The sequence below is a fragment of the Pieris napi genome, chromosome 11, assembly GCF_905475465.1.
Source record: "Pieris napi chromosome 11, ilPieNapi1.2, whole genome shotgun sequence".
In the NCBI taxonomy this organism is placed as follows: domain Eukaryota; kingdom Metazoa; phylum Arthropoda; class Insecta; order Lepidoptera; family Pieridae; genus Pieris; species Pieris napi.
The window spans coordinates 11,553,042-11,571,911 of NC_062244.1; the positions used below are offsets into that span (position 1 = coordinate 11,553,042).

The 18,870-nt window shown below is 33.8% G+C and overlaps 1 protein-coding gene and 1 pseudogene across 1 annotated transcript in view; both read left to right on the forward strand.

The window, feature by feature from the left end:
* LOC125053839 (fibroblast growth factor receptor 3-like) overlaps nt 1-18,870 on the forward strand; it is an 86,211-nt gene that overhangs the window by 59,004 nt on the left and 8,337 nt on the right. The window lies entirely within an intron of this gene.
* LOC125053840 lies at nt 7,392-8,740 on the forward strand (annotated as a pseudogene).

Consider the following 18,870-nt stretch of genomic DNA (forward strand, 5'->3'; position numbering starts at 1 on the left):
TATGTACGTTTTGTATAATCTTAATATATATAAATTACGTGTCACGTTGTTTGTCCGCTATGGACTACTAAGCTACCGAACCGATATCAATCAAATTTGCACACCGTGTGTAGTTTGATCCAACTTAAAAGATAGGATAGATTACATCTCAATTTATACCCGTAATCTTATTTTATTGAAAAATATTTGTTAATTATATTTTGATAGTCATAATTCTAACAGATGGCGCTGTGTTGAAAGTACCAACGTTTCACATAAGCTACAATTTAATGGCATAACCACCAAAAAAGCATGGTGGATTGGTGTTCTCCTGCCGTTTCTCTGGAATAGTTTACTACTACACAGCAACGCTTGGCTGAGTCTACTAGTAAATTTATATTAAGGGCAATGCAGAGGCGATGAGAACTTATGGAAACTGATCGTGGTTGGTAACACAGAAGGCAAAAGATCACGTGGCCGTTCATCAAAGAGATAGACAGATAAAAGACTCATGGTCCTAAAAACTGTACACTGTTACACTAGCACTGGACAGAAACCGGTGGTAGCAGATTGTTCGCACCAGATGTTTCCTTCTGATCACGACGGTCAGACATGAGCTACTGTCTGAAGAGAGAGAAGGGTAATTCAAAGATGAGACTCACAACTCAGAGTGCCATTTGAACTCAGTGCTAAATAAAACATATTTCTGTGTAATGATATTTTACGTTATTCAAAATTTTGTTATGGTAGCGCCTGTAATTCATGACTACGAATACTATCAATTAATTTTATTGAAAAAATCATACTAAAACGTCATTAATATCTATCAATCATTTTACTTGTTTTTTGTCCTTTAAATTATTACCTTTCTCCATAATAACCGTTTACTAGGTTTTATTGTTTGTAGAGTATTTTGTTTATGGCTATTATGTATTGTGTAATCGCATATTATTACTAGCAGAACAAGAACGATAAATTTTACGATCCGCCCATACGATATATTTTTTTTTTGTAGAATAATAATAAAGCGTTTATTTGAAAAGAAAGTGGTACATTCATTGATTAATTATAAAAATAATATATCAAACTAGCTGGCCTGGCGAACATCGTACCGCCTAACAGTCGACTCTTTATTTTTTTTAAATACTTATTCTGCTATTCGGGACACCGGTCTAGCTAGTAAGAAAAAAAAAGAAATTTGATAAGACAACAAATACATTATGTCAAAAATTAAAAATTTACCTTCCCGGAACCCCACCACTAACATTTGAACTTTATGATATGGTTTTAAAGTTCAAATTGACTTTTAAGTATTATTACGAATATTTTGTATGGGAATATAGAAAAGTGTTGTTTTTAGACTTTTCCACTCAATTTTTTTTAATTTTTCTCTCCGTAAAACCATCCTCGTACTTCAAGGAATATTATTTAAAAAAAATTACTTAGACAAATCGGTCAAGCCGTTTTCATGTTATGTCGTGACAACGGAAAACGGGTTTCATTTTTATATATATAGATTATAGCATAGTAGGTAATATTTCACAACATATAATGAAAAACAAAAAAACAAAAACCCCCTTAACAATCAAATTGCCCCCAAAGTTGGGCGTGGGCCTCACGTTGAGAAATATCCTCTCCCACACTAAAAAGGCCTTGTTTAAAACCTTATTTAAATTTTTTTAGCGTTTGTTGTTTATGAGAATTAAATATGTATTTCATAATTCCAAAGCGTTAAGTATAATAATCATTTATTTAAATTACCATATTTTGACAAGTTAATGGTAGAAAGACGCTAATTACTATTGAGTAATAGCAATTAGCACAGTAAAAATGAATTTTTAAATACATCATTGATATCTCGTTAAAAATTTCCGTTATTTCAACTGAAATTATAATTATGTATATTCCACCACCTCTTTGTGGAACCCGTGGAGGTTTTTCCGAACCGTTACGACTTAGGAGCCTTCATGAAGAGTGTACCATTATTTCAAAGGTCGGTAACATACACGCGGCGTAGTAAATGTTATGGTTAGCACTTTATCCAAAGTCCCGCCTGCCCGTTTGCCTCCTGTCCTATAAAAATATGGGATAAATAGCAAGTTAATTGTGGCAGTTATGAGATAATTAATAAGACTATATGCAGTATGTATGTTTATCAAATAGAGCGAAATAATCATGTATATTAAGCTCTTAAATATTATTTATTAATTTAGATAGAGCTAAACTATAAAACGATATTTATTTATAAGCAAAACAAAAGCTTCTTTATTAAAATATTAATTTCTCTTTTTTGTACATACACTTTGCATTTTCTGTTAACAGTTACTCATAGTAAGTAATATGAAAACTAAATAAATATTCAGTTTTAATATATTAAAAGGCGGTTAAAGGAAACTTATTGAAACTTTGATTTTATTCCCTTTGAATTAGAGACTCTTGGCCTATAGGTTGAAATAATGCGTTGTTAACAGTACAATAGAGTTCTAAACAAAAACATTTACAATTTATCCTTAGGCATTTTTACCTCAAATAAATTTTGGATGAATTTTATTCAAAGTTGATTTCTCTCGTTACGTCAGAACTCGTACAATCACTTATACTCAAGTACTAATGTGTTATTAAATATTCTACTCTCTTGTATTGAAAGGACTTTCTGTTTAAAAGTGAATACCCTGCTTTTTTTTATTACGGGCAGACTCACCTGATAATAAAATATATCTACATATATATATATATAAGTGACGCCTCCCTTACTACTTACCAGAAGGCTCGCAATATTAGTTCGTAAATACTTCAGTGGTTCCATATAGTGGTGGTGCGCAGCAAAAACTACATTAAAAACGCTCAGTTGTGGAACGACGGACGTCGAGGTGATACGGGTGGAATTTCGTTCATAATTAACAGCGCTAAAAAAATCATCAACGGATTTCATCTGTTTCTGATATTTTTTATCAAGCAATTATCGACAACCTTCTGCGTGTGACACGCCAACAATATGTAGGGATTAATAAAACGTCAACGATGTTTAACTTCACCGTATGACCGAATCTTAAACACTCAAATAATTAATTGTACATCCGGGAATTGAACACACGACCTCAGGCAAATGTATTGTATTGTTAACATTTTGTCATGGGTATGTTCGTATAGTCACTTTTTTAACCGACTTCAAACAAAATGAAGATGGTCATAAAAACAACTTGTATTTTTTGGTCTTAGTTCAAGCTCGTCGTGGTTATTTCTTCCATACCACAAGACTATAGAAAGCTCTAGAATAAAAAGATTAGAATAAGAAATTATCAACCATAATTTGATTATTAAATAGACCTTAATTGAACCGCCATGATGCAAGAAATTTTCTGTTTCTAAAACCTTGTCTAATATATAAAACTATGGTGTCACAATGTTCGTTCGCATACTCCTCCGAAACGGCTCTACCGATTCTTATGAATTTTTCTATGAATATTCGGTAAGTCTGAGAATCTGACAAAATCTATTTTTCATCCCCCTAAATGTTAAAGGTGGTCCCCCCTACATCTTTTTTTTTATTTTTTAGACAAAACTTTATTATAGAAGTAGAACCCCTAATTTTATTATAGAAGTTATTTTATTAAACTAAAAAATGTGTCCGAGAAATAATATACATGGCAAAACAACGTTTGCCTAATTGTATATAAAATTAAACCGAGAATCTCAGATTTAGTAATCTCACAAAAAATTACAAAAAATGTCAAGCATTAATTAAAATCCTTTACTTGTCCATTATGTCACAATTAAGTAATGGAGCATATGTCAAGATTTTTAACATTTTGAATTGTAATTGGAAAAAAAAATCGACCTATTGTAAGGTATAGTAACATTTGTTACGCTCATTACATTCTCTAATTGTTAAACTATATTAATATACTAGTGGACCCGACAGACGTTGTCCTGCATGATATTTCAAGCAATTAGTAAAGCAAAGTATGAAAGTACCGACTGCAGCGCCATCTGGCGGGCTGATTTGTGAATCTAAACCATTCCCAGATCCCCTTGAACACACACAAAAAAATTCATCAAAATCGGTCCAGTCGTTTGAGAGAAGTTCAATGACATACACACTCACAGAAGAATTATATATATAAAGATAACATAATTGTCAATAACGCAACTTAGATATAAACATTTTACCATTGGGTATTAAGTGATACCGCCCATGGACAGACAATGTCAAAAGTAAGAATTAAAACCGCCTTACTAAGGACCCAAAGTCGAATTGGAATTACTTCGTGTAGCTTGATAATAGATGAAATGCCTTAAGTAACAGTTTAATCTTATTGCACGACTGTGAGTACGGCTAATAATGCATTATGGTATTGGATAAAATAATTACATGAACACTAGCGTCACTAGAGGGGCAGTTGGATTAATGTTCATAAATAAATAAAATAATAAAAAATAGAAATCACTTTATTTGACGCAAAAACAATAACATTTGTACTAACAAACATACCATAGGCAACAAATCTTTGGGATACACTATTATTTTAGGTTAACCTCGTATATATTATTCTATGAGCACTAGCGTTTAAACTATTTGTATCTTAAATGCTAGTTCCTTCCAGTGTCATTAAGAAATTGGTTAAGTTGTTTTTAATTAGATGTTTATTTACGTTATATGTTTATTAAACTAAAAGAAGGTAATCTATATAAGTTGCAATTGGTGAGATCGTAGTAAATGTAACTTCAACAAGATTTTTAAGCCTTGTGGATGAGAAACTTGATACGAGATATATTTAGAGTTATTTAGGTAATTATGGACACTAATATTTAGTTTACTCATTATTATTCTTAATCATTTACTTAACTTGAAAGAGGTACATACTATGGCGGATTAATTAAAAAATCACACAATCTGCTATATCTAACTAACATACAACTGCCAAATTATAATTAAAAGCAATTAAATTAATAATCAAGTCATATTATATGTATGTATCTTAAAACTTACAAACTTAGAACTCCTACGCAATATAGAAGCACCTTTAGAAATCTAATAACTTTTCGTTTGAAACCTTGTAATTATTTTATGCAGTCGTTAAGACCTTTATTAAACTATCTCTCTCTTTAGTCAGTAGCTCATGTTTGAGGGTCGTGGTCAGCAAGGACACATCTGAAGCTGACAATCTGCTTCCACCGGTTTCTGTCCAGCGCCTCTCTTCGATCGGTCCATCTGGTTGGTAAACCGCCACGTGATCTTTTGGCCATCTGTGCTAACCACGATCAGCTTCTCCTAGTTCTCATAGCCTCTGAGCATTGTATGGTATGATAAAATTATTAAACTCAGAAAACTTAAGTATATGTATTAAAATTTATGACTTTTAATGATTCTAATGCATGAATTTAAAATAGTTGATTATTAACATGTTACGCCCAGTTTCTATATCGCTAATTTGTACGAGTCGTCGATATATATGTAAATTATTTATAAAGTGTATTTGAAAATTGTTGTTTTTATAGCCAACGAACCGTTGATGTTACGTGTAAATATAAACTGAGGCATAAGTTTACAATATGTGGGTTTACTTTCATTATTTAAGGCTGACCATCTCATTTAGCATTTTATATAATATTTATTCTCAGTGTGCAATTAACACTGGCTCCTACGGTGAAGGGCTAATTTAGCAAACTGTCATGCCTTTTATTTTAGTATCTATGTGATGCAGAAATGTGCCTAGTCAGTAGACATGACTAGTCAGTAGAGTAGAGTTTCATATCATTATTATCTAACACTGCAAATAGCAACACTTAGAAGAGAATCACACTGTTAATGTAGACATAGACATAACATCTATTATTACTAACGAAACACACACACAGAAACACACAAAATAATAATAATAATCAAAAAAGAAAAATAACAAAAATTATGGAATAAAAAGGAATAAGCTACATAGTATCTGGCCCTGGCTCAGCATTATGCTGAGGAGCAGACTGTTCCACAGCGCTGGTCATTCTGGTAGAGATCACAACAGCTAGTTTGCGCGTCAGTCGCAAAAACATAATGTAATAATAATAATACTTAGTAGAAGAAATAATCAAAATTGCTTTACGCGTTTCCGAGGTACACGTACAAATGTGCCAGATGTGCTAATTTACGCGTCATAGGTAAAACTATGGTAAAACATATAGGTATGACGTAATATATTGCGTAAATTGAGCTACTTTTGGTGATTCCCTGTTTAATTCAATAGCAGAGAAAGTGCTGTACGAATAACAAGGATTCAATATAGCTTTGTAAGGCAACAGGCAAAAAGCCTGCTTACGTAACCAAGACTGTGTCCGCATAGAACAGATACTAAAAATGCTTCAGAAATAATAAATAGATAGATATATTTATTATTGTTTATTTTTCAGATACACATGAATTGTTGAAAAAAAATTGGAATGAAATTAGACTCAAGTTCTTCCTTATTAATTTATTAACACACCACAACGGATATATCTTTTTGTGTATCTTATTCTGGTAGCTTTCTATGTCTAAGTTATTATTTCACCGTAAATCGAATTCAGTCGTAAACAATAATAATATGGAAAAAGGGAGTTAATTAAAAAACACTAAGTATTAAAAACATCAATAAAAAGCGTTTTGAAACAAATACGTTTTTAAATTTCGTCATTCAATTCGTTTTATAATATTCTACAGTTACAATTTTATTATAAAGTATGAAATATGGAAAAGCTTTATTTATTTACATAATTACACTGGAAGACTTTAGATCAAAGGGTCGTAATGTCATAAGCACGAAGTAATTTGTAATTCTGAGCATCTCGACATTATTATCTCCGACTTTCATTTTCGCTAATAGATATATTAAAATTTATAATCTAGATCAAAACAAAGGCTTTTAATAAAAGATTTTGTTTAATTAGGACTTATTTGAGTTACATTATAAACCTCATCACATGCTATGTATTAAACTTTCCAGTATAATTTGATTTTAATTACCTTATTTATATAGCTGTGTTTATTATTAAGAAATAATAACTAATTTGTCAAATCTGAAGACGGATATTGCTAGTAACATCCTAAAAGGAAAATCTAAAAGATATTTTACGAATTTTCTCATCAAGCGTTTAATTTTTTTCTGTGCTATTAATACGAAATTTCGAACTTACGAGTGCGTCTATAAGGTGGAAATTTTTTCGATTAACAATATTGTTTTCCGGTTACAAATTCATAATTCCGTGAAAGTAGCTTTGATCGTTTCAGATCAATGTTTTACCGAAGTCAAATTCGGTGGGTGTCATTAAAATCATAATTCTCGTATGACCGAAGGCCGAATCTTAGGAAGAGTCAGGGAGAGAGGTGTAGACGACTCGTCGGTATATAAACGTACAGATCGTGTGGAGAGCATCATACAACCACGAGACCTCCGAGAGTCAACATGAAAGCATTCTTGGTAGGTATATGTGTGCAGTGAAAGTGATCTGTGACCTGTGTGTGACCCAAGAGGCTTGCTTCCTCATAGGACTGTGACTCAGTGCACGCGGCGACCGCTACACTTCAGTCGCACTATCACGACTTTTGCACTGGCGATCTTTTACACGCAGACGAGTGGATACACTTGGGTCACTTTGGTAATTTATAAAGGAAAGCTTTATATTAATATGTTTTATTGCACTTTAGGTATTAGCGGCCGTTGCGGCTATCGGCTCGGCAAGACCCGAGGCGGGATACAGTTACAATGCGCCTGGAGGAGGAGGTGGCCTAGGCGGTCACGGGGGTGGCATCGGCGGAGGCTTCGGCGGTGGCCATGGGGGCGGCTTCGGAGGTGGATTCTCATCCGGTGGACTCAGCTCTAGCAGCTTCGGTATCGGAGGCGGTCTAGGAGGTGGAGTCGGAGGTGGAATCGGTGGAGGATTCTCCTCAGGAGGTTTCTCATCTGGTGGATTCTCATCCGGAGGTGGTGGTGGATTCTCATCCGGAGGTGGCGGCGGATTCGGCGGCGGCTTCGGTGGCGCCCCAATTGTCCAGAAACACATCTACGTCCATGTCCCACCACCAGAACCCGAAGAACAACGCCCACAAATCATCTCTGGTGGCGCCATCCCCCAGAAACACTACAAGATCATCTTCATTAAGGCCCCAGCACCTCCCGCCCCAGTTGCGCCCATCATCCCCGCCCAGGCTCAAAACGAAGAGAAGACCCTCGTCTACGTGTTGGTCAAGAAACCCGACGAACAGCCCGACATCACCATCCCAACTGCTGCCCCCACCCAGCCCTCAAAACCAGAAGTTTACTTCATCAAATACAAGACCCAAAAGGAGGGTGGTTCTATTGGCGGTGGTATCGGATCTGGAATTGGCGGTGGAATTGGCGGTGGAATTGGCAGTGGTATCGGCGGTGGTATTTCTGGTGGTAGCATCGGAGGTGGTCTGTCCCTTGGCGGCGGCAGCATCGGTGGCGGTCACGGCGGCAGCATCGGTGGTGGACACGGTGGCAGCATCGGAGGTGGCAGCATTGGTGGTGGCAGCATTGGCGGTGGTCACGGCTCATCAGGAGTCAGCACCTCATACGGTCCCCCCGGCCAGTCCGGCCCATACTAAACACGCTAAGCGTGCCCCCATGTGATACCTGCTTCGCCGGCGACAAATCTAGTTTATAAGTAGAGAAAAAATTACGGTGCCTAAATGTATTTATGTAAATAGTAATTTTAATTGCCTAATTTTAGATGTACTATAAATATTTTTGCATAAAAATATCGTTAAAGAAACAAATGCAATCTTTTCTTTCACCTCATTATTACTTAGTAAATATTCGTCGAAATATGAAAGTGTTGTTTGAGATGACATCTTTGACATCCTTATAATGCATTAACACATCTGAAGAACAGGTGTAGTAAGGTAGAAAGTGCAATCGTAAGCGTGGGCGATCCATTACACAACATCGAGAGTCGTGACCCCTCGCTTGCATAACAGAAAGAAGCTACATCTTTCATCATATATCTATATTTTTATTACGTAAATAAAACCCATTCTAAACAATTCAGTTGCGTAAACCTTGACTTTTAAGATTTCCCTTTTATAAATTAGCACATTTTACATAAAGTGAATAAGAAATGTTGAAGTGGGCCATTGATTTACAAAGCAAATATTTAACTCATAAATTTTCCGTTACTTTATCAAAAGATTTGTGGTTCGTTGAACCGCACCACGCATGTTATGTAATACGAAATATAATACAGCTGTAATGTTTTAAATTACCGAAATTAATTGTGCATAGGTTAATGTAACATATATAAGAGGAATATTTGTCAGACATAATAAGTTTAATCGTCAACGGAATTACTAGGAAATTTAAGGACTGACATATTCTTTAAAATCACAATTAGAAGCATTATTTTGCCTGTTATCATTAAAATATACAAATATTTAAATTTTCTATTAATAAAGGATGTAAAATATAATTCTTCAAATATTTCTTTTTAGCAATTGTATTACTTTCTTAGAATCTATTGATTATATGCCTTACAAAGGGAAATCCAATACCAAATTCAACAAAAACTTCAAATGAACTCATCAAAAGGTCACTATCATATTCAATCATCAATCTCACTTTAGCGTTGTTTTTATGGAGATATTACATATTCATTACAATCACAATAAAGTGAAGAAACGTTGCTCAATGATGACCATACGATATTTGTAACAATCCACTTTACGAAACATCCGCTCCAATGCTTAAAGCATTGTTCCAATTTCAAATTTAAACTTTTAAGTTCACAGGCGTTTGATTACGTACTTTTGCATTGTCTTAAATCTTTAATATTATACCGTATACGTCAAGTTTAGGGTATGATTTATATATTTTATTAATTCTCCTGTTGGGGCAATTATCGCGGTCGTTTGTACTATACTATAATACACCTATTACTTAATAGAACAGGGGGCAAACGGGCGGGAGACTTATCTGATGTTAAGTGATACCACCCTAAGAATTCGGTTGATTTAGCCTGAAATTTCTATATAAGTTTCATATTAGCAAAGGAATAATGATTTATCGGCAAAATTACCTACCTGTCTTTTGGATTGTGTCGATTTTTGGATCTCGAATTCATTGTTATTCTTCATATACATACATTATACGAACTCGAATCTCAAAAACTTATTGGACTAAACTACTGTTTAACTTATTGACATCTCTGACATCGTTGACAAATTTAGATGTAAATATTACAGCGACGCTATTCTATTTTCATATAAAATCGCTGTCAAACAAAATAATATGTCAATTTAAAGTGTCTGTACTGTAATTATTTAGATCTTATTATCCTTTCTACTCATCCGAAGTCCATTAATCTTCTTGGAGGCATAAGTACATTATTATATTATGTCAAGCAGATGTAGTTAATTTAAAATCATCATATAGGGGACTATTTTTAATAATAAAATTTGTTACATACAATGTCTGTCGTTCTAACTCATAATTATTAATAAATCGTTTCTATTATGTTATGCCCTTAAGGCAAAAGTCCAACTTTAAAAAATGGGGATTAATTTACTCTTAGATCCGATAGAAATTATAACCAACCGGTCATCACAATAAAAATAAGATTTTAAAATAATATTTTTTAGGTAAAAAAGGAAATCTTAAATGTCTCAGAGTACCAGGAGCGCATAAGTTCCGTGGTAGTTCTCAGCGAAAGCTTAGTGACGTACACACTCTCACTATCCGTTGTAGCTGTGCTTTTCGACAACTTTAAGTTCTGCCACGAGATACGAAAGTTCAAATTCTTATGTAATGGGACCGGTCTGGATCCAGTATTTACGTAATAAAGTAACGGAACCGCTATTGTCTTTGGTTAATGACTCAAGAATTATGAGCTTGTACTGTTCGTATTGAATTTCTTGAATAAGTTTCTTAATTATCGTTTTATTTGTTGTTGAATAATTCTTACGTCTCGAAAGTAAAAAGTTACACAAACTTATTTATTACCATAAATTAAAGACTAATTATATAAATTAAACCATTAATTCATATTTTAATGACACACTTCTTAATATATATTATATGCACTATGACATAATAAATGTAATGTCCGTAACGGTGAGATAAGCCTTCGCGTGACGCAGCCATTGTCTCTGAAATTCTTCCGGGAAACAGATGAATATTTAGAATTAATTTCTTCTTGTTACTTAGCAACAGAGAAAGCGACGTATAAAAAGGTATTTTGTATGGATGTAAAGCTACCTTGTACAAGAAACAATCAGTATGTGTCCTAGTTTTTATGCAAACGTGACGATTGTATTGTCTGACTTAATTGAGATATTAGTTTAATAGTTACAACCTAGTCTGTGTTTCGGCTCTCTCATTGTTCATAGAAATTTTGTTTCGATTTTTAAATTTTCCTCTTTGGTCCTTGGCCTCTTTGAAAGCGGCCATGTTTTCCATGAAACATCTATTTGTCTATTGTCGTTTTAGTCTGTGGTTCGACTCTCATTGTTAGGAATTTGGTTTCGATTTTTAAATCCTGTCTATGGTGCTTGGCGTTCCTATGGCCATTTTTTATACATTCTGAAGATTCGAAGTTTGATTTTTATAGGTCATTTAAATATTTTAAATGGCTGTGACCTATTCAGCCAGTATTTTAGTTTTATGATGAAATATTTTACTACAGATAATATTTAAGCTTTCAAATAGTTTAAATATTAGATTGTTAACGGTGCAAGACTATTGCATAGAATTACACAAGAGTTGAACGAAAGCGGATCTTTCATCCTTTATTTCAAACACGTCTGCCGACATTTCAAATGTGTGTGTTAACCGCAAAACGAATTGTTTGGTATTTGTATTCACTTTCTTTTATTGATGGGAAATCAACTCATTCATATTTACATAATATCAGTGAAATCTTTTTGCTTTTTTAGGTTTAGGAAACACATTACAAAATACATATATAGTAAAAAAATCGGCGGGTAAACATTTTTGGGGATAATAAAATAGGCTATTTTTACTCTGCAAATGGAATCAATATTAAGGATATATGACTTTGTGAACATACTTAACGCTAAGAGTAAGTTACCATTGTGGTCAAACTTTTCTCCGGCCTCGAACCTTCGACCAATGGTTAGAAACGTCATTCACGCTTTAAATGACCAATCAAACGCAAATAATGCACGACCCATTGTGGTGTTAGACTCCTTACAATAAAAAAAATTCAGTAAAAACATACCAAACAAGAATTATGATAAGAATAACTTATCTTGCAAAAACCTGTCCAAATTGTAATCAAATTATCACTATTTCTGATATTTAACGTGAAAGTGAGAACCGTAGCGTAATTATCGCTTGTCCTCAATGCGATCTTAAACTCAAATATTTAGTAGAAAAATAAATTGTATATTGTAGCGATATTACGGCAGGTTCCTAAACATTTCTCAAAATGTTTTTATTTCATCTATGTTACGTTTCTTGATTGGTTATAAGATTTACGAGATCTACGGTGATTTGTCTATTGTTTTCTGAGAAACACATATAATATACATACAACCTATAGATGTCTACGATAATAGAAGATACTATCAATTCTCGTTTCGTTACGAACTAATTGAAACGCAAAAATTTCACAATTATTATTTAAATAACGACATTTTACATTCCTCGGGAATTTTTATTATTTTAAATTAAGTAATTTTAAGTGGAAATATATTATAATTTTAATTAGAATATGTATTAGAGTATGTTAATAGAAGAATAACCACTGAATAATTATTTAAAACATTACAACACAATTAATTTTATCTTATTGTATATTTAAAACATAAACTTCTTTCCTTTTTTACTACATTTATCTGAAAATGACAACAATGATTAAGGTTTATTCACGTTCATGTTTGCCCAGGGAGATTGTAATTTAAAAAAACATTCGCCTACAGACGCCGCAATTATCTCTCGATTTAATTTTTAAAAACTTATTTTATATCAGCTTTTAGTTTTTAGTTTTTTTTTGTATTAGATTGAGTTGGGCCATTCTAAATTTTCTGTGCTACATACTTGCAATTTAATTTAAAACACTACACTTTACCCTAAGTTTGTATGACAATACTTGGCGATTAAAAAGAGTGGCGGAAAGTTTCTTGCCAGTTCTTCTTACCCGCCCTTCGCCCTTGACTTGCGAACTGGTAGTAAATGTAAATTTACGATTAATTTAACTTGACGATTCAAATGTGTACTTGGTTACCCACTTGAATAAAGATATTTTGAGTTTGAGTTTGAGTTAAATATTTCTGTTTTTTGTTTTAGTTTCTTTCTTACTAGGGTTGCCTGGAATATATTTCTAGTTAGCGATAAGGCCGCCCGTTGCATCCCTAATAATTTATGTTATTTGTTTTTATAATACTGTAAATGAATTTACATAAATAGAAATACATTAAAATATGTTTTCTATTAAAGAACTAATTCACTAAGAAATGGTAACAAAAAGATTTCTAAATATTTTTGTATGGCGTCCGCAGCTATGGAATACATAGCTGAATTTCTTAAATTATACACTGTTGTCCTATAGAGTAATAAAAGCGGCACCTAAAACTTTATAAACTTTATTCTCTATCGCTTTTATATTTTTATGCATACACATTTTTATATGAACAACGCCAATTGGTCCTTACAGGTAATAATAATCCAGAGGCGACCTCTAGAGGTCTAGAGATCAGATGCTAAAACTTCATCCATTACATTTTTATGGGCCAACGTTGACAACTTTTGGTTTAAAAACGTGACGGTCGTCACGAAGTTGAAACCGAACGAACAAGTGTTTGGGCAGATAGAAAGAAAAATCATTTGTTCACATTCGGGGCTAGAATATAATCTGTATTACAATTTAATTGGGAAATAGTATCGTTTAATAACAGGTCCTTTAAGTAAGTTCAGTCAAAGGGCAAGTGAATGGTTGTGATCTAGATTACTGATTTGGTTGCAATACTTGAAAGTCTTGAACCGATATCTATAATAGGAGTGAAGATTACCTATGTTAATTGTGATCTCAATTCATATATTTGTAATATCAACACGGTAATGTTTTATGACGAGCGGGCCGGGGTTCTCGAGATACTCCGACCAAAGAGTGCCTGTGTCTCTATTCCATATAGAGTGCTTATATTCTCTCATATTATTGACGTTATAAAACAAAAGAACTAAAATGGAAATGGGCTGGACATACCATAAGAGGAGCAGATAAATGGAGCAAAATTGTTACACTATGCTAAGAGGCCATAAAAGAGGTAGGCAATCTAAAAGGTGGGCTGATGAAATCATGGAAATGGCTGGAAAGACTAAGACCTGGACGAGATTGGTATACAATAAGGAAAAATGGAGGACAATGGGGAAGGCGTTTGCCCGTAGGCACACAGAATCGGCTAACGCAGATTAAGAAAAACAATAGTTATAATGTATATATTTTTTACACGCTTTATATTAGCTTCACATGTAACCGACTCCTTCGGACTCGATTTTGACCCACTTTAAACGGACAGATTTAATTCAAACTTATAAAGAATCAGCGACAATATAATAATTTCATAGATTTATCTCGAAAAAACAATGAAATTTTTTTTAAGTCCACAAAGCAATACGATTAAATTGAGACAACACGTATTGCTGCTAGGACTAAAAAGTGGAAAATAAATATAGTTTAAAAAAACTATAAAACTTTTTTCACTTTTTAGTTTGATGTGCTTTAAAGCGTGTTTTATAGTTTTTTTTAACTATATTTATTATAATAATAAGTAATTGTTTAAGATTTCATGTGGTGCATGATGTAATGGCTCCTTACAAACATTTTGCAATACAGAAAAATTACCAATTAAAAAGCATGATGGAGATCTCATAGCCAGTTCTTTTCGTCCGTTCTACGCCCTTGATTTGAGATTTTTTGTTGCCTATGTTAATAATTGATATTTTGATTTTGTAAATTGAAAATCCTAATAGAGAGTTGCCGCCGAATCTGAAAAGACAAACTAACCAAGAAATCCTTTTTAAACCGTTTTAAGCAAATTCACTAATAAAGTTAAAAGCACCCTAATTAAAATAAAAGCTTCGCATTAAGCTTTTATGATTTTATATGTTGTTTACATTGTACATTTTGTTATAATATGCTTAATTGTTCTTGGTAAAAAGATTCTTTATTTCAATTTTTGGGCCACATCCTTGTACTATAATACCACCACTATGTGGAAACAGCTGCCCACTGAAGTATTTCCGTACCAATTCGACTTGGAGAGTTTTCAACGCATTACTTATATTTCATCACAGTATAGTATTGATCAGATATTATAGTATCAGTATATATAGACAGTATATAAACGCATAATTAACGGGCTTATAAAAAGTTAATTACTGGTCAAGAAAGTTCATACGAAATGTTCTCGTCTGAAATGTCTTTAATTCAATACAATAAAGTCCATTTTCCCACGATTTTAACTACATGATATGATCAGCAAATTGTTTCATACACTTAAAATTTCATAACTAACTCTTATTGTTTTAAGATAAAGATGAGAATGGCGTAGCAAATTTCGTTAACAATTTGTAATTTTCGTGTGAACGGCTAGTAGGTAAATTGGTTACGTAATCATTACGTCACGTTGCAGTCCGCACTCTCGCGCAACCTGACCTATGACATCTTTATAGTGTTGCCATTTTTTGCAATTATCAAAATCGTTAATGCGTATTTTGAATTTTACTTTCGAAATTCGAATGTCAAAGTTGTTGGAGATTATAGTCTATGTTATCTGACGCAATGTTCTGTGTCGCAGATATATATCATGCATTCCTTATCGATAACTATATATTTATAATATAGTAGTGTTGGCTTAGTGGATTCAGCCCGACTCCCATCCCTGAGATCGTAGGATCCCCGGCTGTGCACCAATTAACTTTCTGTCTATGTGCGCATTTAACATTCGTTCGAACGGTGAAGGAAACATGAGAAAACCGGGTTGCCTTATACCCAAAAGTCGACGGGGCGTGTCAGGTACAGGCTGATCACGTCATATTTGATTGACAAAATAAACAGATATAGAAATCTGAGGCCCAGACCTAAAAAGGTTGTAGCGTCACTGATTTATTTTTAACTTATTTAAATTATGCGTCACACTTTAAATAATTTTTTTCTTCTTCTACTTGCCTATGAAATTTTTTTCTGGATTAATAATTGTTTTATCCAATACATTCCATACTTTCTCGTGGTGCCTATACAATAACTGAAAGTCAGAGGACAATTTCCAAAATCTCCAATTGTTCTACAGACTTGACCCTGGTCCATTCTCGATGTTTCATAGCCAAAACTACGATTTTGTAGAAGGCCAGAAGGTATAGGTAATAAAGAGGTAGCATTTACCCCCAATTTTGACCATATACCCCAATTTTGACCTTATACCCCAATTTCGAGCATATTTTTGATACTGCTGGTTACGGAGGATGTGGTCAAGATCTTCTCTCGCTCTGACTTTCCTCTGTTTAATGGTGTGGCATTGTCGAAACAATTTAAATCACGATCATTTAGAAATAAATTTAACAAAAAATTTAAAGTATTTTAACAAATAATAAACACAGCTGATCATAAACAGACGCCATCTTGCCTGTCAATGAGTTTATGTACATTATAAAATTTGTTTAAATCCTCCACTGAATTTGATTTATCGGTGAAATATGTAAACACTGTTTGAAAGCTAAGTGTTAATCTGTAAGGGGCATGCCATTTTTAAAATGGATTTTATGCCACCGAAAAATAATAAACACAAGGATATAGTTATATATATAGCTAACGACATTTTAGTTGAGTATAGAACTCGAGTCGATCCAAAAAGGCCGCTTTAGGAAGCCTTTTCAACCTACTAGAAAAATAAATCTTAGCTTCATCCTTATTATGCAAAAAATACTAATAAAAATACGATTTTAGTTAGTCTTTTTAACCCCCCAAAAATTCATAAGTTACGTATTGGGTCTACGGCATCCTTCGCGCATCTGAATCGCACCAATACACCGATTCTGACCCAACTCCGAATTCAGACTCGCCTCTACCACAAGCCCATAGCGATTTATATTATATTTCAACTTGGAGAACTTGGAGAAACTGATCGTGGTAACACAGAAGGCAAGATCACGTGGCCGTTCACCAACCAGATGGACCGATCAAGTGAAAGACTCATCCTCCTTAAAACTATGCACTGTCATAAGAGAGGCGCTGGTCAGAAACCGGTGGAAACAGACAATCCGCTCCGGACGTTTCCTTGCTGACGTACCTCCTGTAACCTCTGCCTGTTTCTTTGCAGTAAACTTCACAGAACTTCATGTGGCTTTTAACAAAAATAGAGTATTAATATTTTTGGGAGATGTAACATGTAGGTATAAAATAACAACCCGCGCTAAAGGCAGAGTACAGAAGAAAAAGTCCAACCATTGTAACCTAATTGGGAAATTCAAGATGGCGATCTCTATAAACTACTGTTTACGACTTCATGTTTGACCTGCATTGATGAAACGTGTTGATCCTTATTTTGATTTAAGATAGCCATCAAAGACAAAATGTGTTGCGGAATGTGATCTTTATTTATTTATTTATTATTTATATAAAAAGAGTGTCGGAGAGTTTATTGACAGTTCTTCTCTTCCGTTCTACGCCCTGGGCAGTAAATGTAAAATTAGAAGCATTTAATGTATATTTCTTTTTTGTCGTTCATAAGTGTACATTGTGTTACCTATATGAATAAATTATTTTTGACTTTGACTTTGACCACATCATTGTTATATCTTAACAATTCGAGTGAACAAACAAATAGGTCTACCTCGATAGAAGTTCTGTTTATTATTTGTATTGCTCGCGTGAGTGGCGCTTCGCTAACCAAGTTGGAATGTGCGCGCTGTACATCCAAAAGTTTAGACTTCCGCCTCAGATTTTAACTTGGCACCCGTAGACCCATTCTCTCCATTATATCCAGATTATGAACCCGACCCGTAAGTATCTTAAATAAATACACTGAAAAATATAGGCGTAAACACTGATAAATGTGAAGAAGTCTGTAACTTAAATACCATGATTTCTTCTAAATTTTATCCATAAAGAACATTATCTTTGTTTTTTATAGTCATACAAAGTAGCCTATCAGGGATGCGTTCAGGTAGATCTGTGGCCGTGAAGCTATGCAGCATGAGAGTGTTAAAACCCCTTCCTTCGAAGAAACGTTCGGTTTTACAAACTTCCAAGCGAAATTAGATAATTATCACTAAAAAAAATTCAAAGCCCTTGTTAAACGATCCTTATCCTTGGGATTGATTATCAATTTATGATTGATTTATTGATATTTACAATTAATTTAACTTCTTTTTTGACTTTCATAAGTGTACTTGTTTACCTATATGAATAAATATATTTTGAGTTTGAAAAGAGCGTTCTGGCAATATAAGTGTCCATGGGCGGCGGTATCACATCAGGTGAGCCTCCTGCTCGTTTGCCTCTTACGATATAAAAAAAATGCTTGACGTCTTCCATTGGGCCTGGGCGACAATACTATCGTCATGATATTTATTGGCGAGTCGAAGCCCGCTGGCCGGCGGGACCCGTGTTACCTCTTCAGCGATTTGTCTTAGTGATATATTAAGTAAATAAATAATAGCATTAATAAACCATAGTCGTTGTATAGGCTAAATTTACATTCAAACAAAATCGTTATTTGTTTTGTAGACATTATTGTTAATAATACTGGCATTTCTATCTAAAGTATGTATGTATTAAGAATTTTTGTCTATATAAAAGAAAAGAGCAGTGTTGGCCTAGTGGCTTCAGCCTGCGACTCTCATACCTGAGATCGTAGGTTCGATCCCCGGCTGTGCACCAATAGATTTTCTTTCT